Genomic DNA, 7,500 nt, shown 5'->3' with positions numbered 1-7,500 from the left:
TGCATCGTCTGTGGGGGTCAGATATATTTACTGTCGGCCGCTTGCACTGGAAGGGAAAGGAATGGCCCCCAATCAACTCTAGTCGTAAGCGTTAACTCAGGAAAGAGGTGGTTTATGTATATACACAGCTGTAACTGACTTCCTCTTTTAAAACCACACGCCACCGCCCTGGCAAAAGCTTATCAAAATCAAAATCCCCTTTGCATTTAAACTGCTTACAAACATTTCCGTGTCAAAACAAAGGCCAATAACCGCTTTTACATGACTGGAAAAAGAAATCTGCTCTCTTGCATAACCGAGCCATGCATAAGGAGTTAGCAGGCACAAGAGCTTTTGTTAAGGTGATACTGATACTGCTGACCTGTAACCAGCTATTCATACTGATACTGCCGACCTGTAACCAGCTAATCAACTGTTGCGAGACCCAGCCCAAGGCCCCAGAAATAGACCCTCTGAAACATTCATAAAGGCCCTGGCTTGTTATTCCATAGAGATGGATGCCATGTCATCAATATTCCCTCTTCATTTTGCCTGTCAGAACCAGGCCCCCTTTTGGGTCTGCCGGTGTCGAGCGGGGAGTATACGGCAGAGTCAGCCTACCTTAGTGCGCTGTGAGCTGAGGAAGTGCGCCTGTCAAGGAGGCAGTTTATCCTGTATAGTCCATATGGAACTGAGAGAACTGTGCCTTTCACAGTTATAAATACCTGTCTTTGACTTGCCACCTGTCTGGCCGTGACACCTGCAGAGGCACGTACGTCTCTGCACGTCAGGCAGGGGAGAGTGATAGAGAGGAAGCAGTAAAAAGTTACTGCAGCCTCGCTCTTATCCAACTGCTATCTGCATGATGCTCATGGCAGCTGCCTGGCGCTGTGTTAAGGAGAGAGGGATGAGGGGCCGAGTGGGCACCTGGCGTGGTACACAGGCAGTTTAGTAACAACAACAAGTAGTGTAAAGAGACAGACAGGCAATGGCAGACAGCGTTGGACAAGTTACTTTCAAAATGTAATATACTACATGTTACTAGTTACTTTCATTTGAAAGTAATAAGTTACTGTACAATATGACTGTCTGTGTAGAGTAACTCGTTACTTATTACACTACTTTTGCATTAATTTCACCAAAATAACTGCAGTAGCAGAATGGCATCCCCACCCCGGAACCATCCAGAAAAATTATTTCAACCGTATTTTGAAGTCGGTGTAAACTGTCCAAAATTCTAAATGTTATCATTTTCCTTTGTTATTGTCATCTATAGTGGATTCTTGGGACTGTCAGGCAGCCCTGCAGTGGAATCAGCCAGTCATGCCGCTGGGATCAACACAGCAACACCAACAACAATAACTGCAATAACTCAGACTGCTCAGGGCAATAACTCAGACTGCTCAGGGCAATAACTCAGGCTGCTCAGGGCAATAACTCAGGCTGCTCAGGGCAATAACTCAGGCTGCTCAGGGCAAAGCACTTTGTTTTTCCTGCTGATGCTTCTCTCTATAGTCAGCAGCAATCAGCAGTGTGGGTCTCAGAGAGAGAGAGAGAGACACAGAGAGAGAGCGAGAGAGAGGGGGAGAGAGAGAGAGAGCATGTGGAGTGGATAGTCTTAAGTAGGGGTGCTCCAAAAAATCGATTCTGAAAGGATCGTGATTCTTAATGCCACGATTCCTGGATCGATTCCAAACTCCCAAGAATCGATTCTTCTTTGTATTGTAAAAAAATAAAATAAAAAAATAAAATGTTTACAGTACACCTGAAGGCAACATGCAAGATACCGGCTGAATAAGTGTCCAAATGTTCATGTCATTTGTGTACTGTACTGCCACGGTGCCACACCTCTTGCACTTAAGAACTCTGGTTAATGTATTCCCCCCAAAATCTATAAATCCTTCTCAAAGTCTACAGATCCCCCCCAGCCTATAAATCCATCTTATCTGAAGAACATAAGGGGGAATTCCCCCCTAGTTTGCTAAATGAATTTAGGCCCCTGACTGTAATACTTCAGAAGTTGAATTTGAACTTCAGCATTAATACATTTGTCATTTTTTGTCTTAGATTTACCTTTGTGTGTTATTGCAATATAAAACTACATAATTGAGAATCGATTCTAGATTCTGGAATCGAGAATCGTTGGAATTGAGAATCGTTGGAATCGAGAATCGATTCTGGAATCGGATCGTGACCCCAGGAATCGGAATCGGATCGGATCGTGGCTTAGCTGGATCGGAGCACCCCTAGTCTTAAGATCCTCTATCACTGACCCATGTAAGTCTACAAGTGTGTGTGTGTGTGTGTGTGTGTGTGTGTGTGTGTGTGTGTGTGTGTGTGTGTGTGTGTGTGTGTGTGTGTGTGTGTGTGTGTGTGTGTGTGTGTGTGTGTGTGTGTGCATGCATGCGTGTGTGTGTGTGTGTGTGCGTTCCTTGCGTCTGTGTGTGCACTGCAGTAATGAGCTTAGGGCCAGTCTGTGAGGCATGGAGCGATGTGAGCAGTGATGTAACAGGGAGGCGGTGCTGGCGGGTTCTCAGGGGGATGAAGGGCACCGGGTCCCCAGATATCACCTTCCATCTGTGGCTCTGCATCGGGCCCCGAGTCCCGAGTCAGGTCCGATCATATGGCAGTCACCGCAAGTTCTCACACACGCGCGCGCGCGCACGCACACTCACGTCACTGCTTTAACGCACTAGCACAAAGTACAGTATACTGTACTATGGATATTCACACAGGTACATTGATACAGTACACACTATTTATTATTACGATACTACACAACTTCTTTAGAGGGAGGAAACCGCAGCACTGGGAGGAATCCCACGCAAACACGGGGAGAACATGCACAACTTCAAACCCACAACCTTCTTGCTGTGACTGTGAGGCAACGGTACGGTACTAACCACTGAGCCACCCTCCCGCCCAGAGCAGCTCAGAGGAGCGGAGAGGTACTGTATGCAGTACAGCTCTGGTTTCATTTCCAGCAGCCAGTGACTGATAGTGAACTGTACAGACGTCTAGACATCATCTGCTGGCCGGTGTCATTTTCCCAGCTGGGCAGCTGAAGAGACTGCAAGGACAAAGTGATGGAATGTGACCATAAACTGTGTGCACGTGTGTGTGTGTGTGTGTGTGTGTGTGTGTGTGTGTGTGTGTGTGTGTGTGTGTGTGTGTGAAAGAGAGCGAGAGGCCCATATTGATGGGCGTAGGCAAGACCACAGTGATAGAAAGACTGTGACAGAAGCTCAAACGCCCACTCGACACTCAAACATCAACCTGCTTCACTCCGCACCACCAGGGATTGACTGAGTGTGTGTGTGTGTGTGTGTGTGTGTGTGTGTGTGTGTGTGTGTGTGTTCTTATACAGCTATCTTAGTGAGAACCAATTTGACTTTTATACCTGGGAAGTGAGGACATTTGAATAAAGTGGGGACATTTTGGCAAGTCCGCACTTTCTCACACACCTTCAACGGGCTGTTTGAAGGTTCAGACTTGGTTTGAAGGGTTAGGTAGGTTAGAAATGGGTTTAGGTTAGGGTATGGATTAAGCTTAGGCATTGAGTTGTGCTGGTTGTGGTTAGGGTTAGGCCCAGGACTAGGGAATGCATTATCTCAACGAATGTCCTCACTAAGATAGTTGTGCAAAAGTGTGTGTCTGTGGTGCAGGAGGTACAGGCAGACAAAGTGTGTGTCTGTGGTGCAGGAGGTACAGGCAGACAAAGTGTGTGTCTGTGGTGCAGGAGGTACAGGCAGACAGAGTGTGTGTCTGTGGTGCAGGAGGTACAGGCAGACAGAGTGTGTGTCTGTGGTGCAGGAGGTACAGGCAGACAGAGTGTGTGTCTGTGGTGCAGGAGGTACAGGCAGACAAAGTGTGTGTCTGTGGTGCAGGAGGTACAGGCAGACAGAGTGTGTGTCTGTGGTGCAGGAGGTACAGGCAGACAGAGTGTGTGTCTGTGGTGCAGGAGGTACAGGCAGACAGAGTGTGTGTCTGTGGTGCAGGAGGTACAGGCAGACAAAGTGTGTGTCTGTGGTGCAGGAGGTACAGGCAGACAAAGTGTGTGTCTGTGGTGCAGGAGGTACAGGCAGACAAGGTGTGTGTCTGTGGTGCAGGAGGTACAGGCAGACAAAGTGTGTGTCTGTGGTGCAGGAGGTACAGGCAGACAAAGTGTGTGTCTGTGGTGCAGGAGGTACAGGCAGACAAAGTGTGTGTCTGTGGTGCAGGAGGTACAGGCAGACAAAGTGTGTGTCTGTGGTGCAGGAGGTACAGGCAGACAGAGTGTGTGTCTGTGGTGCAGGAGGTACAGGCAGACAGAGTGTGTGTCTGTGGTGCAGGAGGTACAGGCAGACAGAGTGTGTGTCTGTGGTGCAGGAGGTACAGGCAGACAGAGTGTGTGTGTCTGTGGTGCAGGAGGTACAGGCAGACAGAGTGTGTGTCTGTGGTGCAGGAGGTACAGGCAGACAGAGTGTGTGTCTGTGGTGCAGGGGGTACAGGCAGACAAAGTGTGTGTCTGTGGTGCAGGAGGTACAGGCAGACAGAGTGTGTGTCTGTGGTGCAGGAGGTACAGGCAGACAAAGTGTGTGTCTGTGGTGCAGGAGGTACAGGCAGACAGAGTGTGTGTCTGTGGTGCAGGAGGTACAGGCAGACAGAGTGTGTGTCTGTGGTGCAGGAGGTACAGGCAGACAAAGTGTGTGTCTGTGGTGCAGGAGGTACAGGCAGACAAAGTGTGTGTCTGTGGTGCAGGAGGTACAGGCAGACAGAGTGTGTGTCTGTGGTGCAGGAGGTACAGGCAGACAGAGTGTGTGTCTGTGGTGCAGGAGGTACAGGCAGACAAAGTGTGTGTCTGTGGTGCAGGAGGTACAGGCAGACAAAGTGTGTGTCTGTGGTGCAGGAGGTACAGGCAGACAGAGTGTGTGTCTGTGGTGCAGGAGGTACAGGCAGACAGAGTGTGTGTCTGTGGTGCAGGAGGTACAGGCAGACAAAGTGTGTGTCTGTGGTGCAGGAGGTACAGGCAGACAAAGTGTGTGTCTGTGGTGCAGGAGGTACAGGCAGACAGAGTGTGTGTCTGTGGTGCAGGAGGTACAGGCAGACAGAGTGTGTGTCTGTGGTGCAGGAGGTACAGGCAGACAAAGTGTGTGTCTGTGGTGCAGGAGGTACAGGCAGACAGAGTGTGTGTCTGTGGTGCAGGAGGTACAGGCAGACAGAGTGTGTGTCTGTGGTGCAGGAGGTACAGGCAGACAAAGTGTGTGTCTGTGGTGCAGGAGGTACAGGCAGACAAAGTGTGTGTCTGTGGTGCAGGAGGTACAGGCAGACAGAGTGTGTGTCTGTGGTGCAGGAGGTACAGGCAGACAGAGTGTGTGTCTGTGGTGCAGGAGGTACAGGCAGACAGAGTGTGTGTCTGTGGTGCAGGAGGTACAGGCAGACAGAGTGTGTGTCTGTGGTGCAGGAGGTACAGGCAGACAAAGTGTGTGTCTGTGGTGCAGGAGGTACAGGCAGACAAAGTGTGTGTCTGTGGTGCAGGAGGTACAGGCAGACAAAGTGTGTGTCTGTGGTGCAGGAGGTACAGGCAGACAGAGTGTGTGTCTGTGGTGCAGGAGGTACAGGCAGACAAAGTGTGTGTCTGTGGTGCAGGAGGTACAGGCAGACAAAGTGTGTGTCTGTGGTGCAGGAGGTACAGGCAGACAGAGTGTGTGTCTGTGGTGCAGGAGGTACAGGCAGACAAAGTGTGTGTCTGTGGTGCAGGAGGTACAGGCAGACAAAGTGTGTGTCTGTGGTGCAGGAGGTACAGGCAGACAGAGTGTGTGTCTGTGGTGCAGGAGGTACAGGCAGACAGAGTGTGTGTCTGTGGTGCAGGAGGTACAGGCAGACAAAGTGTGTGTCTGTGGTGCAGGAGGTACAGGCAGACAGAGTGTGTGTCTGTGGTGCAGGAGGTACAGGCAGACAAAGTGTGTGTCTGTGGTAGGGATGTCACGATACCAAAATTATGAGTTCGATACCGATACCTGCCTAAGTATCTCGATACCGATACTGAAACGATACCACGGCAAAAAACTAAAACATCAGGAAAAGTATTGGAATAAATAGAGGGGACAAAACATGGAACTTAAAACTTATTTTATTGATTTAACAAGGTAATGCACAGCCATGTAGTCATTTTACTACATGCTGGTAGTACTGCCACCACGTGTGGCGCTGAACATGCTAGAACTTTTATTATCTAGTGTAAAATTAACATAATCTCTCCTGTAAACATATTTTAAAGGAATGTCAACCGTTTAAACTTATAAATAATATAAATAAAATATATTTTCACACAGCTGCTACACTATTATAGCTATTTGTTTTATCCAAAAAAAGTACTCTGTACTTGCAGCTCCTAAGCTTCATTAACATGAAGTGCCTGATTTATGGTTAATCTAGTAATATATATTATTTTCACACATAAATGTAGGCTTATTATTATTATGCATTGAGGACCATAGTGTTATTAAATATTGTACATGGTATGCAGTCATCTGATGTCCCCTCCCCTAAACGTTACATGTCATGACTTTCTCCTTGGCAGAGATCTGTGCTCCAGCACATTGCCTCGTGTTTCACTGTAAACGAGTAGGCTATTGTGACAAGCAAACTTTTTCAGTGAAACAAGTTCGCTTGTCACACAATACTCGTTGGACTTATTTGAGGGCATGTATGTTTATCGTTCACGTTCGCTAACCTGTCGGTCTTTAAACTCTTTGAACAGGTCGGGGTGCCTGTCGGCAAGATGTTTAGCCAGGTTCGATGTGTTTGATCCTTTCGCTTGCGTCACGTTGAAGCACCTTTTACACACTGGTTTGGATGTGTCCACGGGCTTGCCTTCGCTGTCGGCAACGTAAGCAAAATATTTCCATATTTCGCTTCGTGCATCTGCTTTTTCTACAAGCGTTGGTCGGCTTGCAAGACTAGAAGAAGCCGCTGCCATTTTCGCTGCGTCTGTCCTGTGTGTCGGGGTGCTGTAGTGAGGACTGAACGACTGTGGCCAGAGAGCGAGCAGAGAGGGAAGAGAGGAAAGTCGACACGCCCCCACATGAAGCAGACAGAGTCAGAGACGAGCTTTTTTTCACTTTTCACGAGTCACCATTGGTTCAAGGCAAGGCTGTGTTGCCTTCACGTGAGGTGGGAGACAGGCTCTCAACTGTAATGCCGCTGTGTCTCTCTCCTCCGCTAACAAACACCACGGTCGCACACTGACGCAACCCATGACATTTTTTTAAGTATCGGTACTAAATTAACGTGGTATAGTATCCTTTTTAACGGCAGGGAACCGCGGTACCATACTAATACCGGTATACCGTGCAACCCTAGTCTGTGGTGCAGGAGGTACAGGCAGACAGAGTGTGTGTCTGTGGTGCAGGAGGTACAGGCAGACAGAGTGTGTGTCTGTGGTGCAGGAGGTACAGGCAGACAAAGTGTGTGTCTGTGGTGCAGGAGGTACAGGCAGACAGAGTGTGTGTCTGTGGTGCAGGAGGTACAGGCAGACAA

At 48.7% G+C, this 7,500-nt stretch overlaps 1 protein-coding gene across 2 annotated transcripts in view; it reads right to left on the bottom strand.

The window, feature by feature from the left end:
* The window catches only part of rhobtb4 (Rho related BTB domain containing 4), a 62,921-nt gene that overhangs the window by 23,634 nt on the left and 31,787 nt on the right, over positions 1 to 7,500 (bottom strand). The gene's annotated exons all lie outside the window — the stretch shown is intronic.

Source organism: Poromitra crassiceps (assembly GCF_964638095.1).
Source record: "Poromitra crassiceps genome assembly, chromosome: 10".
NCBI lineage: Eukaryota > Metazoa > Chordata > Actinopteri > Beryciformes > Melamphaidae > Poromitra > Poromitra crassiceps.
Note: the sequence above shows the minus strand (reverse complement) of the source record. Positions and strands in the feature narration are given on the sequence as shown.